At 42.0% G+C, this 23,055-nt stretch overlaps 1 long non-coding RNA gene across 1 annotated transcript in view; it reads left to right on the top strand.

Moving 5' to 3' along the window:
• LOC113599174 (uncharacterized) overlaps nt 1-23,055 on the top strand; it is a 113,932-nt gene that overhangs the window by 83,332 nt on the left and 7,545 nt on the right. The window contains exon 4 of the long non-coding RNA XR_008295174.1: nt 18,794-18,887. This is a non-coding gene — a long non-coding RNA (uncharacterized LOC113599174). The remainder of the gene's footprint in view (nt 1-18,793; nt 18,888-23,055) is intronic.

The following is a 23,055-nucleotide window of genomic DNA, read 5'->3' on the forward strand; positions in this document are numbered from 1 at the left end:
AAGAAACTACACAAGGTTCTTTTTTCAACCTGACTCTCAGATGGTTGGAACATGAAAGGGAATATTCTGGAGCCCACTTACTTGGTGTCTGTCTGTCTCTATTTCTCTCTGTCTCTCTCAGATGGGCTATAAATTCCACTGCTCTCCTTGCAGAGGGTAAAAGGATTTGACGAAAGCCTTAGCAGAGAGAACAAAGGGTTCTTAGACTGAGTGGCAGAAATAACCCAGCGGATAGTAAAAGTGGGGGGCAATTTTTAAGAGGACAGAGGGGTGTTCCAGCAGGTGTATAGCATGGAGGAAAAGAGGGAAAAAACCCAGAAACTTTCCATCTTGAGGCTCTCTTTCACCCAGTCCTGAAGACCTTCAGGATGAATCCATATCTGAGGGAAAAGCAGCATTACGTGTCCTTGAGATTAATCGAGAGAAGACCCAGACATTGATAGGTCTGAGAAATCCTGATCTGGACATCAGGCAAAGAAAGGGCTAGAAGGTGAGTTACTCCTTCCTGAAGCTGATAGAGAAACCCACCCAAGATCCCACAAGGTAAATCAGGTTTTCTCATTTCTTCCTCCAGTAGAAGTTTATAATTTTGGAAGAGAAGGGAGGGTAGGAGAAATGACAGCTGGCTAGATAGGTGGTGTCAAAAACCGGAGTTTGTTTTTCTAAACCATGGCTGTTGATGCTAGAATGATGGGCTCCTGGCAACAAGAGGAAGGTATCTTTCAAAAACCAGGATAGCACGTTTGGCAAGAAGCCTTGTGATCTGATAAGGAGGACTCCAAAAGGAAATGTAGCAAAGGGAGCAGAGAAATTCGCCCAGATAAAACTGTAAAGATACTATGTTGTACACGTTCCACCTGCCCATCCAGATCCACTCTCTGCCCCACTCCCCGCTGCTCTGTGCCTGGCAATCTGACCATAAAGGCTGCAATGATGCAATGATGGTCAGATTCCTGTTTCGCTTGAACCAGTGAGGGCCACCATAGAGGAACTGTCTCTGGACTCAAGTAACCATATCTTCCCCTTGCCCTCAGTCCTAGAAACGGGACTGCCTCCCTACGGTTGCCACACCCAGAGTGCTGCAGTATCTTGCCTCGGTTTCCCCAAATCGTGCTCTCTCCTTCATAAGTAATATCTGAGAACTGCTTCTTGCCCTTTTTGAGTATGCTCTATCTGACAGATAGTTATATATGGAGGATGATGGGTGTGAGGTGGAAGAGGGGAGTGTATGGGAAGAAGCGCCCACTGAGTTTCTATGGAAAAGTCAAAGGGAAGAGACTCAGCAGCCATGACAGTTGTGGCAGGAGCAGTGGTAGTCCCGGCTTCACAAGACTGAGTGGGAAAGAGCGTATTTGCATAATAAAATGAAGCAGTCCTCAATTCGGATTCTTACATGCAATCCAGGCAGTGAGGCCATAGTTCCAAAGAAGCCGATGGATCCCTGGAGTTTAGAATCACGCTCTCTACCAGGAAGGTGCGCACCTGTGTTAACGTGAATTTATTTCAGATGGACTCATATAGCAAAGAGCAAACCAGCAAGGAGACAGAAGCTAAGCATGGAAGTGTGGGATTATCTACAGCAGTGCTTCTCAACTGGGGGCAATTTGACTCTCCAGAGAAAAGTTGGCAACGGGGCAAGACATTTTTGACTATCTCTGCAGCAGAGAAATTGTGGTTCTGGCATCCTGTGGGTAGAGGCCAGGGATGCTGCTTCTAAACATACTATAATGCACAGGACACCCCCCACGACCTGGATTTGAATCGCTGCTCCATTCCTTCTAGGCTAGAGATCTTGCCTCTCCAAGCTTCAGTTTCTTAGCTTTACAATGGGGGAAATAATAACACCCATCTCATAGAGCTGCTGTGAGGATTAAAAGGGGTGACGCATATACATTGTTTGGCACAGTGTCTGACACGTAGTTCAAGTTCTCCACAAGTGTTCGCTCCCGTTAGGGTAATGATCCTCTTCCAGTACAGATTATAGCTCCATTAAAACTAATTCATGAGGAAGAGGGAAGTTTCGGCAGAGCTGATAGGTTTCGAGATTAAGTGACTAGAGGGGTGTGTCTGCCTTGTGAAAATTTGTGGAGCAGTACACTTAGGACTTAAGGTGTATTCTATACCTATGTTATAACCCAATGAAAAGCTTACTTAAAATAATAAAAGTCTCTGGGGCCCCTGGGTGGCTCAGTCGGATCGGTGTCTGACTTTGGCTCAGGTCATGATCTCACAGCTCATGAGTTCAAGCCCCGCGTCGGGCTCTGTGCTGACAGCTCGGAGCCTGGAGTCTGCTTCAGATGCTGTGTCTCCCTCGCTCTCTCTCTACCCTCCTCCGCTCATGCTCTGTCTCTCTCTGTCTCAAAAATAAACAAACATTAAAAAAAATAATAATAAAAGTCTCATTCTGTCTTCCTCCCAAAGCAAAACAAAACAAAAAACTACAACATTGAATAAAGTCTTGATTCCCTTGCTAGTGAATGTCCCAGAAGGTGGAAGATGCTTTGAAAGAAACAGTTGCTTTCTGCCCTCTCCTGACCCACACTGGCAAACTGGAAGGAAAGAAGTGAAACCGACAGCCTCACATCCAAGGGACCTGACATGAGAGTGTAGAAAGAAAATGTGTGTTGTTCTGGCACATATCCTGGATTTTAAGAAAACGGAATTCAGAAAGTTTGAAATAAAAGCAGCTGTGATCCCATGGTCTGAATTTAAAAAAGGGAAGGTGGCTTAAGTTCTAACTCTCGATCCAACATTGCCACCAACAGGATGTTTCCCAAGGAAACAGGTCAGTGTGGCCCCCGCGGGGGCTCTGTGATGAGTTTGGGTCCCTAGGAGCCCTGCACTGAGTGAACCAAGAACATCCAGCCGGGAGCAAACACAAAGAATGGGTCCCTTTTTCTGTACGTAAAGGACAGAATTAGGGGAGGCTTGGAAGCCTACTAGTAATTGGAAAGACCTTTCAGTTATCTTTGGGGTTGGAAGAAGAACAAGGAAGCTTATGTCCACAGTGCAGTTTGGGTGTTAACAGCAGCACAAAGAAGGCAGAACAATTCATTTCATGTGTTTCTTTCATCTTTTCTGTCAAGGAAAATGATCTTCAAATGGCAACGGGTAGTGTGATACTGGCTAGGACAGGATTTGAGTACGTACCGGGTTGAATAAACAGTAAGAGTCTCCCTTACTCGCTTTAAACGGACTCAAATCTGTTGGCTGGATGAAAGATGTCCAGATGTGTCTGTGAACCCTTACATAAAACCTGAGGCGAGTGGGGCATGAGGACCCGTGCTGGCTTAAGGACAAACGTGGTGCTCTCTCCTAAGAAGTGGGGTACATATTTCAGCAACCAACACCCAGTGGGCTTGATGCTAATCCCTGAAAAAATCCTGGGCTGTCCTAATTAGCAGACAGCTTGTGAGTACTTGGGGGAATAAAGGGGTAAAAATCCCTGGACTCAGCATGATTTTCCAAGGACAGGTGTTATGCTAACAGTCACTGATGTTTACAGAGCATACACCACGTGTGAAGTTTTAAGCACTTCGCTCATTCAGGCCTCAAATAATCCCTAGGCAGCAAGTACTACCGTTATCCCCAATTTTCAGATGTAGAAACAAAGGCACGGGGTTGGGGGGGGGGTCAATTAATTTTTCAGAGGTCACACAGCTGATTTGTGACAGAACTGGAGCTCACACAAGGCAAGCTGGCATTAGCACCTGTGTGCTTCCTTTTTATTACGATTTTCGCCAAGCAACCAATAATGTGCATCCACACATTCTTCAGGACGCAAAGGGAAATGCGGGCTACCCTGGGATACACGGAGGCAATCTTAGAAAATCCAGTCTAGATTCATCCCTTGGTGCCCCTTCAAGGCTTCCCAGAGAGCCTCATTTTAGTAGTGTTTGCCCTCCAGGAAAATAAGTGTCTCTCTTGTATTTCCCAGTAATCCTAAAATTAAGAGTACATTCCTTGGGCTCAAAAGAGGTGGCTTAGGTGTCGGTGAGACACCAAGAGAGCGTTTTGCCCTGGAAAATCCCAACATCCCCAGGGACTCCATCCGATTTCTATGGCAAAGTTCTAGCACAAAGTTCCAACGAATCACAGTGAAGATTCATAGGACCTGGGATTTTACCAGGTGATTGCCCACTTATTTGAGCACATTCGTCAGCATTTTCTGGTGCCAGGGTGTGATGAAGACCTATTTATTCATAAGACTGTTGCCAGGGTACCTAAGTGTTTTAATCAGTTCTTGAAGTAGTTCTTTGCCTCACAACTGAAAAGCAAATATTTTCCTGTTTCTCTTTTACATACAGTCTCAAGCTGTTGCTGGAGGAGCGTAGTGATGTTCAATGTTAGAACCTTCTCCTCTTGAAAACTCTTGTTTGCTAGGTTGGTCGGATTAGGGGTGATTTTTTTTTTATCCTTTCAAAGATGTTCTTTCATGTTGACATAAAATTCTTCGAAAAATAAGCATTTTTAAAAAGGTTACAAAAAAGGTCTTTTCCAGGAGGAAAAGCAAAATGTTTTGGAGAGTTCTCAGTGTGGGGACATGGAAATAACAAACAAATGGATCAAGAAATGCCAATCTGACAAACAACTTAAACCTAAAAGGAGATGGCCAGATAGCTAAGTGCTGTGAATAATCAAGCATATAAAATTTTTTCTGTGGATAAAACTTACAGTTAATTAAATGTTGCATTTTTTTTTCCATCCAGATATTCTGGTGTCTGTCAGGACTCAAAAAAAAAAGAAAAGAAAAGAAAAGAAAAAAAACAAAAAACGTGGCTCAAAGTACATTCCAAAGCCATTGTTCCTGTCAACATAATGTGCCTGAAGAAAGTGTTAATATCCTTCTGACTAGGCCATCAGACTTGACGTGATTGGTGTCTCATTTCTGCAGGGCTGTGAGTGATGAGGGTTAATCTGATAAACTGATCTCAGTTAAAGTGATTGTGGCTGGTAATGCCTCCTCACTTACGCTTCCCAGATATCTTGTTTTGTTCATGTCTTGATGTTTGAATCCAAAGGAGTTTGTGAATTTCAGGTCCCTGGAAAGTTCAAGTAACTGGATCTGGCTCAGGAGCTACGTGCACTTGTAGGTGAGGCAACCCTTAGGTCCAGCTCGAGGATTTCTTATGCATTAGTGATGGGGACCACAGAAATGGGGTTTTGACAGCTTTGAAGTCTGTGGCCAGCTAAAAGTTAGCACACCCCCCAAGATACCCACATAAAATTTCTGGAATCTGTCAAGTGTTATTCTAAATGGCGAAAGATGTGCTTAAGTTATGGCTCTTGATTAAGTTAATGGGCTCATCCTGATACATCCACATGGGCCTTAAATGCAATCACATGTGACCTTGGAAGAGCGAGGTGGAGGGAGTTTTGAGAGGCACATGCAGGGAAGGTGATGTGAAGATGGAACCGAGTCCAGGAACCAGGAGTCAGGGAGCACGGGGAGCCACCAAAAACCGAACAGGCGAAGAACAGACTCCCTCCTATAGGTCCGGGAAGGAGTGTGACCTGCTGACATCTTGATTTCAGACTTCTGGCCTTCAGAGCTGTGAGAGACCACATTCTTATTAGTTGGCCACCAAGTTTGTGGTGGTTACCCCAGCCACAGACACCAACGCAGGGTCTGCTACTCTTGGGTTCAGACTCTGGGTCCAATGTAGTTCTGTGTCATCGTAGACATAGTTTGTTCTGAGCCTGTGTGTCCTCATATATAAAATAAGACCAGATGTGTGAGGTATCGAGTGCATAGGGGTTGGCACCCGGTACTACCGTGTGAATGTTGACTTTTGTGGATAAACACAACTTTGTGCTTGCAGCTTGCAACAGCATGTCCGCAAAGATGATGAGGGTCACAGCTTAGCAGAGACGTTCTGTGAGCACATCTGAGGAAAGTGTGTGTGCTCGTAGGTGTGAGGAAATGGGTACATACGTGGGTGGTGGGCCAGGCGGGGGGTGGTGGTGACAGAATCAGTGGGGGAGAGATTGTGTTGGAGGGGTCAGCGAAGGGATCACAGGATTCTTGTACGATTAGAGAGCAGATGGATGAAGGCCCTTAGAGTTTAATGGGAAAATTCCCTGGTTTCTTCTTGAAGGGCTTAGCTTTTTATATCCACATCCATATTTTAAACCTCATAACTGAAATCTAAGTACACTCTTCATTTGTAGCTTGTCAGCTGAGGGAAAATTACAGAATGGGTCACAGCAGCGGGAAGATTACGGGTTGCATCTGATAAATGGCTATTTATATGTACTGAGCCGGCTCTGGGGTATTCTCAGGGTATAATTTCATAGCAGAGTTAACATCATCACATAAAATATGACAACAGGTTTTACACTGCCGATCTGGAATGAAATTGCAGCCCTTCTATAATGAGCAAGTGAGGCCCAGAGGCAGAATGCATTGAGCTTCACCAAAACCTGTCACCTCCAGTCACAGGCCCTTTGAGGGGAGAGAGGACAAATGGGCAGAGGTGACAGGACATTCCTGACTTTCTCGTGGCACCCAGCAACCCACCTTAGGAGGAGCGGTTTCCCGCCTCCGCATCACCCACACCGTTCCCTTCATTCCACGGACACACTTCCTAAAGCCCGGGGTGTAAATCATAACCCCATCCCTCCCATCGACTCACAGCATCATCGCCGGGATGACGGCCCCTTCGCTTTTATTAATCTTCAATTGGCAAGGATCCTGAACTCGCCCTCACTGTGTGCCCTCAGCCCGGTGCTTAATGATTTATGAAAAATCTAAATGCCCCCAGAGGTGGTCCACCCTTGAAGGAACTACCAGAGTAAATATTTTAAGTGGATCCTTTTTGAAATGAAAATAATCACAGCAGTGCTCATCTCTGTGGTCAGCTGGGAGTTTGCTTCCTCTAATTGTAGCAGGGAGGGGCTGTCTTCACAGTGTTGGGGGGGTGGGGGTGCACACCTGTACTTTCCAAGCTAATTTTCCTCTTTGAGTGAGTAGGTCTCACTTTAAGTGAAAACGAAACTTTCTCTGTTTACAGCCTAGAGCCGCCTGGATTCCCATGTAGTAAACTCCCTGGCTTCAAAGAACTCCGCCTGGAGTCTGGGCACCTTTGAGGGACAGAAACGTGTATTGGGGTATTGCATTCAGTAATGAAGTTATCACTCGGTTTTTTACATCCGTGGTCGTCTTCTCTTATATAGCTGGTCAGCGTCACCCATTTTTCCCCTTTGGGTCATCACAGACACGAAGAACCTTTATCGTATTTACAGAACACATTTGAATATCAATTCCTATTCCCACCCCAAATAAAAGGCCAGCTGGAACCGCATGCAGGGAGGGTTAAGCAACCACAGGATTAGCTGAAACTCTGCCTCTATTGCTGTGGGCAAGACGGTGCTTGGTCCCCAGCTGTTCCCCGTCACAGCATCTGCTCCGTGGTTTCAAGTTACTTGTCAGCACCAACCATGAGTGAAAGAAATTCTTAAAATTTCCAATCAAACATCTAAGTCCTTACCTACCTCTGACTCCCCGTGATATCACGAGTCACACCATTCTTTCCCCTAGTCCGAGGCAGGCCTGCAGACACAGAAAGCCCTAGAATAGATTAAATTGATTAGAATTCAAGGCAATTTGGGGATGAAAACCACACTCATGGAAATCTCAAAAGTTACATTTTCACATTCTTCAGTTTCAAAGATCAAATCACCCTTCTATTGTTAGAGATTATGGCATACAGTAGGAACTCCCTAAAGTTTTATTTTAAAAATCACAGAGTAGGGGCACCTGGGTGTCTCAGTTGGTTAAGCGTCTTGAGTTCAGCTCAGGTCATGATCTCACAGTTTGTGAGTTTGAGTCCTGCATCCAGCTCTGCGCTGATGATACAGAGCCTGCTTGGGATTCTCTCTCTCCCTCTCTCTCTGTTCCTCCCCCACCTGTGCGCTCTCTTTCTCTCTCTCTCTCCCTCTCTAAATAAAATAAAATAAATAAATAAATAAATAAATAAACTTAAAAAAAATTACAGAGTAGAATTCACCTTTTGGTGTGCTGTGTGTAAATTTTTACACTGCATGGATTTTGACAGCCAGGATGGAGAACTAGTGGAATATCCCAAAGCATTCCCTCCTGCTACCTCTTTTTAGTTAGACCCTCTTTCCACTTACAGTCCCTGGAAACCACCGATCCGTTCTCTGTTCCAACACTGTCTTTTCCAGCATGTCCTAGAAATGGAATCCTATCCCATGCTGCCTTTTCATACTGAGATCTTTCACTTAGCGTAATGCATTTGAGTTCACCTCTGTTATTGTGTGTGTTCATAGTTCATTTTTATTGCGGACTAGTATTCTGTGGTGTGGATGGATTACGGTGTGTTTATCCACTCACCCACTGAAACTCTTTTGGTGATTATGAATAATGCTGCGATCATCATTTGTGTACAGTTTTTTGAGCAAACATAAGTTTTCATGGCTCTAGGATAAATACCTGCTAGTGGGATTGCTGGGTCATATGATAAACATGTATTCAGCTTGATGAGAAACTCCCAAACCATTTTTCCAGAGTGGCTGTACCATTTTGCATTACCACCAGCACTGTGTGGGAGCTCCTGTTGATTTGCATCCTCACTGACACTTAGAATTGCCATTTAATCAGCGTGTCACTAATAAATTATATTGAAGCATCTTTTCATCCATGTTATTAATCTTACTAACCTGAAGCACCTTATTTGCCATCCATATATCTTCTTTGGTGACGTGTATGTCAATTTTTTGGCCCATTTTAAAATATGTTCTTTGTTTTGTTCATTGAATCTTGGGTTCTTTATATATTCTGGTTACAAATCCTTTGTCTTATAGGTGATCACAAAGACTTTCTTCCAGCTTAGAACTTGTCTTTTCACAGGATGTTAACAATCTCCTTTGCAGAATAAAGGCTTCTCTATTGTATGAAGCCAAGTTTAACCATGTTTTCCTTGTGGGTGATCCTTATTTCTTAGTTCTGAGAACTCTTGTCTAACCCAAAGTCAAAGTGTTTTTCCAGTTTTTCTTCCATGAGTTCAAATTAACTTTATATTTAGTTCTAATTTAACTCATGTGTTTAAAATTAAAACTAATTCCGTATTCAGTTCTGTGATCCATTTTGAGTTAAGCTTTGTGTATTCTATGAGGTAGAGTTCTTTTCCATTCTGCTATTGAGTCTTGCCAGTGAGTTTTTCAGTTCTAAAGCTTCCATTTAGTTCCTTTTGATAGCTTTTGTTCTTACCGCAAACTTCTATCTTTCCATTTATATAAAAAAATATTTACCTTTACTTCTTGAAGCATGGTTTACAATAACTATTGCAGGGTCTTTGTCTAACAATTCCTATACTGAAGTCTTCTCAATGTTTGCTTGTGTTGACTGCCTTTCCCTTGAGAGTTATCTATGTCTCCCTGTTCTTCTGTATGTGAAGTGATTTGGGGTTGCATCTTAAATATTTTGACTATTATGTCATGAAACTCTGAGTCCTATTTAAATCTAGAAAGTTTATACTTTTTTTTTTTTTTTTTTTTTTTTTTTTTTTTTAACCAGGCAGGCAACCTCGTTAGGTTCAGATGGCACAACCTGGTCTACTTTCTGTGGTCTGTGATTCCAATGTCCATTTAGTTTTGAAAGCATTTACAAGCGCTCTGCTGACCCGCCCAGCCTATATACCGCTCAGCTGCCAGTCTGAAACCTGGGCCATGGTCTCCCCTACAGTTCAGCGTTCCAAGTCTTCACGGGGCTGATTCTAGGCTGGTTGACACATGCTCAGTTCAAGCATGAGCCAGGAACTTCATATGCAGTCTTAATGGAGTCCTTTCTCATGCCTCCCCACCCGGCTCTGCACCCTCTGTCTCCCAGGGTTTCCCCTTCCTAGTGTTCTGGTTGGAAAGCTGGGGCTTTGGAGTAGGGTTTGGTCCTGCCACGTCCTCCCTTTCCAGGCGCTCTGGCTTTCGCTGGGGCTGGCTTGCTTGCTTGTGTATGTATGTTTGTGTGCATCCACTGGAAGTTCAGGCTGTTTTAACATCCAGGTCAGGATATGTAAGAGGCAAAAAGAGGACCCATCCCCTGCAGAAAGCAAACCTCAAAACAGAAGCCTCAGAAATCACCACCACGTCCTCTTCTTAACTCCAGTGGTCCTTGCTCACCCTGCCTGCTCTCATCCACCTGTCAGAGCCTTCTGAAAGTTCAATTATGTGGTTTTGCCCAAGGTTTTTAGTCGTAGTTAATAAGAGACGTGAGGTTGCCTGTGTTTACTTGATCTTGTTTGGAACCAAAAAAAGCGAATATAAATTTTTCTGAATGAATGGGAAAAAGGAAAAAAATTCTGTCTCATTTTAGGAACTGCCTATTTTCTCTTCCCAGATTTATGTATATCTAAAAATGTTAGCCTTTCTTCCTGTCTCTTAAGGAACACAAAAGAATTTTCTTTATACTTAATTCAGGCTCCAGAGAGATTAATTTTGGTTTTTATTTAAATGATTAATACTACGTTGCCAGCCTTGCCACTGCTCTTACTACTTGGCTGACGTAGACAGGCCTGGCATTCAAGCCTGGGCTCAAATGCTCTCTAGCCGTGTGCCACGGGGAAGGTTGGAGGGTTCCATCCATAAGCAACTAGGACTACAGGGTCCCTAAGTCCTTTCTCCGCGAGCCTTCACTTTCCAATGCCCCAACCATTGGTAAGCCTGGTGCTCCCACATCCTTCTCCCTCCAGCCCAGGACACTCTTTTCTTCATGTTGTGCTCATTTCCTCTTGTGATTCAGCCCAAGACCTGCGAGGCTTGCCCTCTGTTCCAGTTCTCTGCACCCACCATCACGTGTCCACCATGCAATCCTTGATTCTTTCTTCCTTGAACTACAAGCTCTGGCCCTTCTTCCGTGAGGAACCTGGACTTAATTTTCCTCACAGACTTAGCAATGAAAAAAGAGGGTTTAGTCTAAGCAGTCCTGTGCAATCACAACCCCAGCTTATGGATCAAGACCGCCATGAGGTTGGCTCTCAAAGACCGTGCTCTTGAAGCTTTACACTTCCAGAGCACTTTGGTTGATTTCTTCTGACACACTTGTCAGAGAGCAGTCTGGAATCAATAGAGCAATCAATAGGTTCCCTGGGGTTCCTAAGCCATTGGTTGGCCAGACATCATTCTTCTTATTGGCCTCCTGCCCAGTGGTTCTCAACTGTGGGGTTCAACACATTGGTGTTTTGGAGGCAGTTATGGCTTTTCTGGCTGGTTACTTGTTACTATCTGTGTTTGAAAAATCCATGTTTATGAAAGGTTTCCTTTTTACAGTAGTTGCCCTTTCTCTCTGGTTTTACTTTCCACAGTTTGTTACCACCGTGAACTGTGGTCTAGAAACAGATGATCCTCCTTCTGATATATTGTCAGAAGATCAGTAGTAGCCTAATGTCACAATGTCTACATCATTTACCTCACATCATCACAAGAAGAAAGGCGAGTACAGTATAAGAAGATATTTTGAGAGAGATTGAGAAAAAACACATTCATATGCCTTTTATTATCATTTATTATAATTGTTCTGTTTTATTAGTTATTGTTACTCTTAATGCACCTAATTTACAAAATTTATCATAGATATGCATGTATAGGACAAGACATAGTACCTGTATAGGGTTTGGTACTATGCACAGTTTCAAGCATCTACTAGGGATGTTGGAACATATACCCCACAAATCAGGGAGGGCTACTTATTTTTTAAACTGCTACTTATGATCATGCATAAACCCAAGCTGTCTACACCAGCCTAGAAGAGTATTTCACTGAATATTAGCCCCACAGGTTGGAACTCAGATTTATTTGAAAATACAATGCCTCCACGATCAGTAAGTTTTAGAAATATTGGCCTGAGCAATGTTGACCTTTCCTGTAGGACTTGACCTTGTATATAGTTCCTGTGTTTTATGGCTCTCCAGGGGTGCTAGGTAGTATAGAACTACTTCAAAAATTTATTTGAACACAATACTTTTTGAAAGAGACATCTTGAAGGATTTGTGTTCAGTGGAACTCACTAGCAAATGGTGGTCTCCACTGTCCCTCCTTACCATTAGCAGGAGACGGCAGGGAACCCTAACTCCAGAGTTAAGGTACTGAAGGTCACTGCTGCTTTTTCATATAAGTTCTTCCCCTCTGGTCCCCCATCCAAAGATCCTCCCAAAGGGTCTTCTGTCAAAGGCTTTTTTGTGACTGTTGAGATAAAGACCAAGTTCTTAATATAACCTACAGCACAACTTTGTCTTATACTACTCTCCCTCTACCTCTACATTCTGGCCGAAACTTTTTTTTTTTTTTTTTTTTTTTAGTTTTAAAAACTTACCATACACCTTTTACTCCAGACCCTTTGCCCCTATATTACTCTTTGCCTAAAACCACCTTTTACCCCTAAACTTGATTTGTTCAATCCCTAGTTATTTTTTAGATATCAGCTCCAACTTTGTTTTTAGAAGGTCACTTCTGACTGTGCTCCAGGCCCCTTCCCTCCCCCTATTTTTCACTCCCTCCCCCCTCCTTAGATGGGGTCCTATTGTTGCGTGTTTTCATAGAATGATGACCTTTTCCTTCAAAGTATATATATATATATATATATATATATATATATATATATATATACATATCTCAGTTTTAATTATAGACTGATCTATGTGTTTATTTGTTTGATGACCGTCCTCTCCTCGAAACCCCTGCACTGGTCCGAAAACAGTCCCTGCACTGCATGAAAACAGGGACCATGTTATTAGTCATCATTATACATGAAATGTTTGCTAAATGTGAAGAAACGGTATCTATTCGTTCCTGAGTGGTTAATTCAAAGTCAATAGAAGAACCTCATAGGCTTTGAAGCAGTCCACTGGCTCCAGAGTGGCCACATGTCTCACGACGAAGTGGATTGGAGCCTTGTGTCATGTACATGCCATTAATGAGCTTGTGAATTTGTTTGTTGACCTAAAGAAAGTTTATTCCTCTGTCTCCTTCAAACACACTTCTGTTCTATTACAGGAGATCTTTCACGTGGCTGTGTTCATAGTGGCAGCAAAGAGCATGAAGCAATTGATCCATAGAGCAGAAATGGTTACCCAGGGGACTCTTCCTTCCAGGACTCTGGTATCAGAAAATACATGGTTGAGGGAGCCTAGAAAACCCACATGGGGGCCTCAACTAGCAATCTGGGAGTTGGCCCAGCAAAAGTCACTTTAGGAGCATTCTCTAGAAGTCACTCTTTATTCTTTGGTCATTTGGTCCCTGGTGTATGTCTCTGTTATTTATCAAAGACCGACTGGGTGCTTCTAGGTGTTAGTGATACGAACATTAAAAAAATATGGTCATTAGAGACACGGCAGACTGGTAGAGGAGGGACTTGTGCATAGGCTGAACTGCCTTTCTGGTTCCTCCTGGATATCCTATTAACATATTTCAGCTGGCACTGCAGATCTTCCAGAATTATAATAACTAACACTTAGCACCGGATATGTCACAGTCCATTGGATTGTTCACAGATATCCTGCTTCTCCTCCCTGCAGGAATGTAGTGGGCTCCCAGTTCCTTGCCCACTTGAAGCAGTCACCCGCTTCAGCCAATGAGGTGTGTGACACATCTGAGAAGAAATTTTAAGACCATTGCACATAGTGTCTCTTTCCCTTGCCAAAGCAATTGACAGTTCTCCTAATAGTGGAAGCTCTATCTACCTTGATCTTGTAATGGGGAGATCTAGAGCAGAACCCTCACCTTAGAAGCAGAAACCACATGGGGCTTAGTGGGCAGTTCCTGCTATTGGGTAAAGAGAGCTGTTAAAGAGTACCATAAGTGTTCTCCCCCTGACTTTATGAATCTCTGTGCGAGGGCTCAGAGAGGTTCCATTCCAAAGCTTGTGCACAGAGTTGATCGCCTTGTGCTACTTGGCCTTCTATGCATGGAGAATACGACTTTTTTGTTAGACACTAGCAATTGGGAGTTTCTGGTTACTGTACCATAACCTAGCTCATTCTGACTTACACAGTTTCCCAGGCTCTGTTTCAAGCATCTTGGGTATAATGAGTCATTTAATTTTTATAACCACACTACAGAGAAAGTACTGTTATTCCTACTCTGGAAATGTGGAAATCAAGGCCCACGGAGATTAGGTGACAAACTGAAAATGTGACAGAACTGGGATTCAGACCTAGGGAGTCTGACTTCAGAGTCTGTGTCTTTAACCAGTGGTACCATAGTGCCTCTTGATAACCCTGTGGTCTCTTATCTTTTGCCATCTCCCTGCTCCCTTGGACCTCATGCCCTAGAGGCTAGGTCTCTACTCCTAGAATTCTGAACGCCAGGCGCTAGTTTGAGAAGGAGATCACCAACTAGTACTTGGAGAAAGCCCACGTACAGCAATGCTGTTACCATTTAACTATTTTCGCTGCTCCTATTTTAGCACCTGGACTTCGAACACACCATCAAAGAGATCCTAAATTGGGACATCCGAGTTCCAGATTACCATATCGGGGAGATCCTAACAAACCTATAATTTAATCTGTGATACATAAGCAGTGTCTCTCATCCATCAACAGCTCAGTCACCAACAATTATAGAGAAACATATCAGAGCATAGGAGAGAAAAGAGGCAATATTTTTGGACATAGAGTCACAGAATTAGATTAATGATAATCTCTTTTTCATGAAACACTCTTCATTTTTGATCCATGCATGGCCCTCTTGGTTCATATGCGTGTTTTCATGTATATATTCGCTGACTTGTTTTTCTTAAGTAATAGAAGTAAAATGCAGGAGCCCCCTCCCCATCAACACGAGAAGGAAACTATTGGCAATAGCTTGCATACTTGTCTTCCATCCTGTCCTTCTGTGGCTCCCACCCACTGTCCTGACTCCTGTGTGTGTCATTCCCCTGCTTTTTTTTAACATGTAGTTTTTCTTTTCTTTTTTTTTTTTTAACTATTCTTTATATTAGAGGATATTCTCCTGAATGCAATCTTGTTGGGTTTTTTTCCCCCACTCAATATTATATTGTTAAGGCATCTGTTGGTGGCCATGAGAATGCAGGCGTACTTGACCAAGGGCCCTCTTCTCCGCTCTCTATTGTGAACATTGCTGAGCTGTACCAAGACCACGCTTCCTGCGGATCCCTAGGACATTGCTCCCAGCTGGTGACTGAGTGTGGTCGAGACACTGAGACAGCCCCAGTCCTGGGAGACACAGGGCTCCTGTGACAGCTGACGCTCGCTCAAGGACACCGAGGTGACCTTGCCGAATCATCTGCAGATCTAGTACAGTCTACATCCCTTCCGTCCAATCCTCCTTTCCTTCTCCTTCACTTAGGGTCATATTTGCATCGCAGTCTGTGACTCCCCCAGACTTCCTCCCATTTTCTCCACAAGCATTGCTCCTAAGGAAAACTTCCCACAGTTAATCCTACCTTGGCATATTTCCTCAGAGGTCAAATACAGCATTCACACTGTTACATGTAACAGAAATCTATTGCTTCCACTGCTGTATGGTGTTCGATTATATGAATATACCAAGGGAATGGATAAATACACTGTGGTATATTCTAATAATTGCAGATTTGGGTTGTTTCCAGATTTTACCATTAGGAAGAATGCTGCTATGAACATCCCTTGTATGTTTATGTGTTCGGCAACTTGTCTTGGATATATATCTAGAAGTTTCTGGGTCATGGGGCAGGTATCTGGCTGACATTTAAGATAATGTCGAACTGCTTTCTGAAGAGTTTGTACACATTTACACTCCTACCAGTGAAGTATAGAAAATCCTGTGGATGCATAGCCTCTCCAATACTTAGTAGGTTGGAATTCTTAATTTTTGCTACTTAATTGGGTATAAAATAACCACTGTGGATTTAATTGGCATTTCCCTCAAGTTGAACATCTTTCTATGTTATTGCCTCTCCTGTAAACTGCCCGTTTATGGCTGTGCCATTTTGGGAAGTGGGGGGTGGAGATGTTTTTTGACTGAAATGTAGGACTTCTTTATATGCCCCTGATAATTAACCTAATAATTCATGTGTTGAAAATACCTTTTCCCAATCCAATTTGTAAGTTGTCTTTCACATCCTGTAAGGTGGCTGTTGATGAGCAGAATTTCTTCACTTTAATAAAACATCAAGTTTTAACAGTTAGCATTTCTGTTTAAAACTTTCTCCCTATCCCAAGATTAGAAATAGATTCACCTAGGGCTCAGTCAGTTAAGCATCCAACTCTTGATTTCAACTCAGGTCATGATCTTGTGGTTTGTGAGTTTGAGCCTCGTGTCAGGCTCCGTGCTGGCAGTGCGGGGCCTGCTTGGGATTCTTTCTTTCCCTCTCTGTCCTTCCCCCACCTCTCCTCCAAAATAAATAAATAAATAAACTTAAAAATATATATGTTCATGGAGCGCCTGGGTGGCTCAGTCAGTTAGGCGTCCGACTTCGGCTCCAGTCATGATCTCACAGTTCATGAGTTCGAGCCCCACATTGGGCTCTGTGCTGACAGCTCAGAGCCTGGAGCCTGCCTTGGATTCTGTGTCTCTCTCTCTCTCTCTGCCCCTCCCCCATTCACGCTGTCTCTCTCTGTCTCTCAAAAATAAATGTTAAATATATATATATATATATATATATATATATATATTCACCTATAATTTCTCCTAAAAAGAAAATACAGGTATTATTGTCTTTGTCATTTAAATGCTTGAGTTATCAAGAGATATTTTTCTGTATGGTACAAACTTAAAATTAGTTTCACTTTTCTGGCACAAGAACAGACCCTCAGATCAATGGAACAGAATAGAGAATCCAGAAATGGACCCACAAATGTATGGCCAACTAATCTTTGACAAAGCAGGAAAGAATATTCAATGGAGTAAAGACAGTCTCTTCAGCAAGTGGTGCTGGGAAAACTGGACAGCGACATACAGAAAAATGAACCTGGACCACTTTCTTACACCATACACAAAAATAAACTCAAAATGGATGAAAGACCTCAATGTAAGTCAGGAAGCCATCAAAATCCTCGAGGAGAAAGCAGGCAAAAACCTCTTTGATCGTGGCCACAGCAACTTCTTACTCAACACGTCTCTGGAGGCAAGGGAAACAAAAGCAAAAATGAACTACTGGGACCTCATCAAAATAAAAAGCTTCTGCACAGCAAAGGAAACCATCAGCAAAACTAAAAGGCAACCGACAGAATGGGAGAAGGTATTTGCAAATGACATATCAGATAAAGGGTTAGTATCCAAAATCTATAAAGAACTTAACAAACTCAACACCCAAAAAACAAATAATCCAGTGAAGAAATGGGTGAAAGACATGAATAGACACTTCTCCAAAGAAGACATCCAGATGGCCAACTGACACATCAAAAAATGCTCAACATCACTCATCATCAGGGAAATACAAATCATGAGATACCACCTTACACCTGTCAGAATGGCTACCATTAACAACTCAGGCAACAACCGATGTTGGCAAGGATGTGGAGAAAGAGGATCTCTTTTGCATTGCTGGTGGCAATGCAAGCTGGTGCAGCCACTCTGGAAAACAGTATGGAGGCTCCTCAAAAAACTAAAACTAGAACTTCCCTACGACCCAGCAATTGCACTACTAGGCATTTGTCCACGGGATACAGGTGTGCTGTTTCGAAGGGACACATGCACCCCCATGTTTATAGCAGCACTATCAACAATAGCCAAAGTATGGAAAGAGCCCAAGTGTCCATCGATGGATGAATGGATAAAGAAGGTGTGGTATAGATATACAATGGAGTATTACTCGGCAATCAAAAAGAATGAAATCTTGTCATTTGCAACTACATGGATGGAACTGAAGGGTATTATGCTAAGTGAAATTTGTCAGTCAGAGAAAGACAAAAATCATATGACTTCACTCCTATGAGGACTCTAAAAGACAAAACAAATGAACATAAGGGAAGGGAAACAAAAATAATATAAAATCAGGGAGGGGGACAAAACAAAAGAGACTCATAAATATGGAGAAAAACTGAGGGTTGCTGGAGATGGGCTAAATGGGTAAGGGGCATTAAGGAATCTACTCCTGAAATCATTGTTTCACTATATGCTAACTAATTTAGATGTAAATTTTAAAAAATAAAAAAAAATTAAAAAAAAAGAATTAGTTTCACTTTTCCCCCCCACCGTACAGATATTCTTTTTCTCCCCCAGGTTAATTCATTACATAGTCTTTTTTCCCCTACTGACCTTCCATGCCAAGTCTTTCAAATATCAAAGTTCCATATATTCAAGGGTCTGTTTCTGAGGTCCTATTATATTGGACAGTATCTCCACTAGAAACACATAATCTTTTTTTTTAATATTTATTTATTTTTGAGAGAGAGTGGAGGGACAGAGAGAGAGAGAGAGAGAGAGACACAGAATCGGAAGCAGGCTCCAGGCTCTGAGCTGTCAGCACAGAGCCTGATGTGGGGCTCGAACTCACAAACTGTGAGATCATGACCTGATCTAACTCTCCATTCATTTAGGTCTTTCTTCGTTCTCATGGAGGTGTTGCAGATACTTTGTTCAGTGTACTGCTAGGTGCCTGATTTTGTGTGTGGTGCGATTGTTGTTGTAAACGGTGTCTTCTTTTCAATTGCACTTTCTAGTTTATAACTGTTAGTGTATACGAATGCAGTTGACTTCTATATAAGCAAAAATATTCTGGTAAAAACAATGATCACGATAACAGGCATTATTCAGTATTTCTAGCTTTCATTTGCTGAGCACATATTCTGTGCTGGCCATGATGGTAAGTGCTTATATACATTTTCTCCTTTATTCACAGCACAGCCCCATGAGTTTGAAAATAACTTGGATGAACAGATTAGAAAACCAAGGTGCAGACAGATGGGAGCACTTGAAGTCACGCATCTAGACAAGTAAGCCACTGGGGTTCAATCTTAAAGTGTTCTGACTCTAAAGCATACACTTTTTTTTTTTTTTAAATGTTTATCCCTTTTTGAAGAGAGAGCACAAGCGGGGGAAGGTCAGAATCCGAAGCAGGCTCCAGGCTCTGAGCTGTCAGCATAGAGCACAATGTGGGGCTCGAGCTCACGAACCACAAGATCATGACCTGAGCTGAAGTCGGACTCTTAACTGATTGAGCCACCCAGGCGCCCCTAAAGCATAAACTCTTGACTATCAGCAATTTATAGCAGTTCTCGGTTTTAAGGGGAAACAACCATAACAAAATAAACTTCAACCACTGTATAATTTTTCTGCATTTCCTGTTTTCTCAGTTATGGCTTCCACATACAGGTGATATGTCAATCTTGTTCAGATTGACCATCTACAGAAGGTGCAGAAAACTGTTTCTCTAAGAGTATGGTCACCGGTGTCTTCAATAGATGAGCCATCGCATTCTTTACTGGCAACAACATCCACTTACTTTATCTTCCCCTATTATAATCAAGATTCCATGATTTAAGAGGGGGTAAGGAGAGGGCTATGACTCCCAGAATCTGACTCCTTCTCAGAGAGAGGGAGACTTGGTCTGCGGTGTTTATTTTGATGTGGCTTTACTGGTCGTGTGTTGACGGTGGCCAAACCATTCAGCCTGGTTTGTGATGAGCAAGACAGTGCTTTCAGTTGTGAACCTGATACGCCCTACACCCCAAAATCACACAGCAAAGGAAATATAAGGCCACCCAAGACTTAAATCCTCACATTGTAACAAGCCAGTGTACAGCAGATATATAATCATTCCTTAGATTTGTAGAACAAAGAAATTTCACAGTGCCTATACAGCTAACTTACTCTTCCTTGGGAAGTAAGCTGATTAGGTGCCGCTATGCCTCCTTTATAACGAAGAAGGTGAGACCCAGAGAAAGTGATTTGTCCAGGGTCACCATGCAGTTGGGAAATTGGAGCTATAGTTCACCCCATGGAGTGTGTTCTCTCTACCTCTCTGTAGACTTTCCCCTTTATTATTTTTTTAAATGTTTATTTATTTTTGAGAGAGAGAGACAGAGCATGAGCAGGTGAGGACAGAAAGAGAGAGGGAGACATAGAATCCGAAGTAGGTTCCAGGTTCTGAGCTGTCAGCCCAGAGCCTGATGTGGGTCTCGAACCCACGAACCGCGAGATCATGACTTGAGCCAAAGTTGGTGCTCAGCCGACTAAGCCACCCAGGTGCCCCTCAAAAATGTTTTTAAAACAGACTTTTAAAACCTGAAAAATACTCCATTATTTTGGTATACAACAATTTATTCAGTCAATTGCACATAATTCAGTCATTGTGCTCATTTAGGTAAAGTTTTCCATTTTTATTAAACATCTTTGTGTCTAAAATGTGTTCACCCTTCTGATTGTTTCACAATAGATTCATACATGTGGAATTCTTAAAGGACAAGACTATTTTTTAAGATTTTTGATGCAAGACTGCCTAACTGCTTTCCAGAAAGAATGCACTAATTTATACTCCCTCCACAGTGGGGGGAAAAATGCTGATGTTACCAGACTTTGAGTGTCGTCATTTTTCAAACACTTTGTTATTTCAGTAGATTTAAAAATGGTATCCTAGGGTTATTTTATTTGTTTGGGTATTCCTGAGGTGAACTTTTGTTTTTCTAAGTTAATCATTCATGTTGTCCATTGCCTACCTTTTTTTTTTTTTTTTAGTGTAACGGCAGTGTTTCTCTTTCCTTCTTTAGTTATGAAGGATATAAATCCTTTTTTCTGAAATATTTGTAGCAAATGTTTTCTGCCAGACTGTTGTAAGGCTTTTAAAAATTGTAATGACTTTCTGATGTACTTAAGTTTTGTATTTTCGTCAAGGAATCTATTGTTTTGTTCTTATTCCCTCGATTAGTTATCTGTACAGGAATTCCTTTTCCACCCAGAACTCTGACAAATATTCATCTCGATATTCATTTAAAATTGTCTACTATCCATCTGGTTTTATTTTGCTATATGGTGTGTAAGGCAATACATTTTCTCTTTGTTTGCAAATAGCCAGATTTTTCAACAGATTTGCATAGTTTGAATCTTGATGTTAAATTGGACCAAAAAAGGCAGGGCGGGGGGCGGGTGGGGTAATAGGAATATTTGGTGCTGGAGGGATTCATAAAGCTGCAGTGTTGGAAACGCCACTGGATGTCTGGGTGATCACCAGGAAAGGAAAACAGGAAAAACCAGTGTTTGACAGCTGGTAAGTGGGTTCTAGATTGTTCCTCCTTTCCCCCTTCTCCCCAAGTATGGAGAGTTCACCATACCACAGTGAACTGTCCCAGATTCCAGTAGTCAAAAGTCAGGGGGCACCCCCACTTGTTTGCTGATGTGAAGACCTCACTCAACTACTGGAGAATGAACTTCTCTCCGAGCAAGTTGGCAAGGATGCCAGGAGGGGTAGAGACGTATAATTGTCTTGTAAGCTCAAGACTTGTCCACATTCAAACTGTTTGTGTTCTTTCCATGTTCTCTCACAAAACTCTGTGTGTGTCTCTAGCATTGCACTTACAATATCATATTGTAATTTTTCTTTATGTGTCTTCTTCCTCCTTATCCTGCGCCTAGGGTTTTTTTTTTAATATATGTTTATGCAGTATAATAACGGTAAAGTGCATAAATCTTAAATGTACCATTCAGTGAGTTTTGATAAATGTAAAAACCCATTTAACCGACACCCCAAATAAGACCTAAAACACTGCCATTATTCTAGAAAATTCCTCTGTGTGCTTTTCTAGTCATCACCCCCTCCATCCAGAGGCCACCACTATTCTGATTTCTATCCCCACAGACTAGTTTTGCATGAGTGGGGACTTCATATTGATTCTAAGTATGTGTTCCTCTGTGTCTGGCTCCTTCCAGTCTAGCACATGATATTTGGGGGTCATTCCTATTGTCTCAAGTGTCCATAGTATGTTTCTTTTTGCTGCTGAGTTCATTCTAGCCCCATTTGTTGAAGAGCCTGTCCCTCCCACATTGATTTGCTTTGGCACCTCTGGCAAAGATCATTCGATAGTCATTGTGGGTTTTTTTCTGCCCCATTGATCTATTTGTCTGTCTTTATACCAGTAACTTACTGTCTCAGAAATTGACGAGTTAATACTAACATTTATATGGAAACATAAAAACAATAGTCTTTTAAAAATCCCATAAAGCTTTATAGTGACACTTAAAATCAGGTTGTGTAAATCCTCCAACTATTTTATTGTTTATCAACTCATCAGTTTCTACAAAAACCTTCCTGGGAATTTCACTAGAATTGCATTTAATCTATAGATCAATTTTGTGAGAACCACCATCTTTACAATATTGATTCAGCTACCCTGTAAGTATGGTATATCTCTCCCCATTTATTTGTCTTAATTTCTCTCAATAATATTTTATAGTTTTTTAAAAATGTTTATTTATTTTGAGAGAGAGAAAGAGTGAGTGGAGGAGGGGCAGGCAGAGAGAGAAAGAGAGAGAGAGAGAGAGAGAGAGAATCCCAAGCAGACTCTGCACTGTCTGCACAGAGCCAAACAAGGGGCTTGAACTCACAAACCGTGAGATCATGACCTGAACCAGAATCAGGAATCGGATGCTTAACTGACTGAGCCACCCAGGTACCCCAATATTTTATAGCTTTAAGTGTACATGTCTCACCTATCTTTTTAAAAAGTGATCTGTAAGTATTCGTGATATTGATTCTGTTGTAAATGCTATTAGCTTTTAATTTCCTTTTCCAGTTGTTTATTGGTAATACACAGAAATATAATTAAATTTTCTATATTGACATTATATCCTTAAACCTTGCTGAATTACTAGCTTCAGTAGGATTTGGGGGTAGATTCCTTTGATTTTTCTATATGCAAAATTGTGTCTCTGTAAATAAAGCTAACTTTATCTTATTTAAACTTGGTCTCTCCCAGTCTTCAGGACTCTTAATGGAAAGAAATACCATAACATGGGTTGACTAGAAACAGTGAGAGCAGACATCCTTACCTTGTTTCTGACCTGAGAGGGAACATGGTCCATGTTTTATCATCCATTGTGATGTTACGTATAGGTTTTTATAGATGCCTTTTATCAGGTTAAGGAAGTTCTGTTCTATTCCGAATTTGC

Source organism: Acinonyx jubatus, chromosome C1 (genome assembly GCF_027475565.1).
Source record: "Acinonyx jubatus isolate Ajub_Pintada_27869175 chromosome C1, VMU_Ajub_asm_v1.0, whole genome shotgun sequence".
In the NCBI taxonomy this organism is placed as follows: Eukaryota; Metazoa; Chordata; class Mammalia; order Carnivora; family Felidae; genus Acinonyx; species Acinonyx jubatus.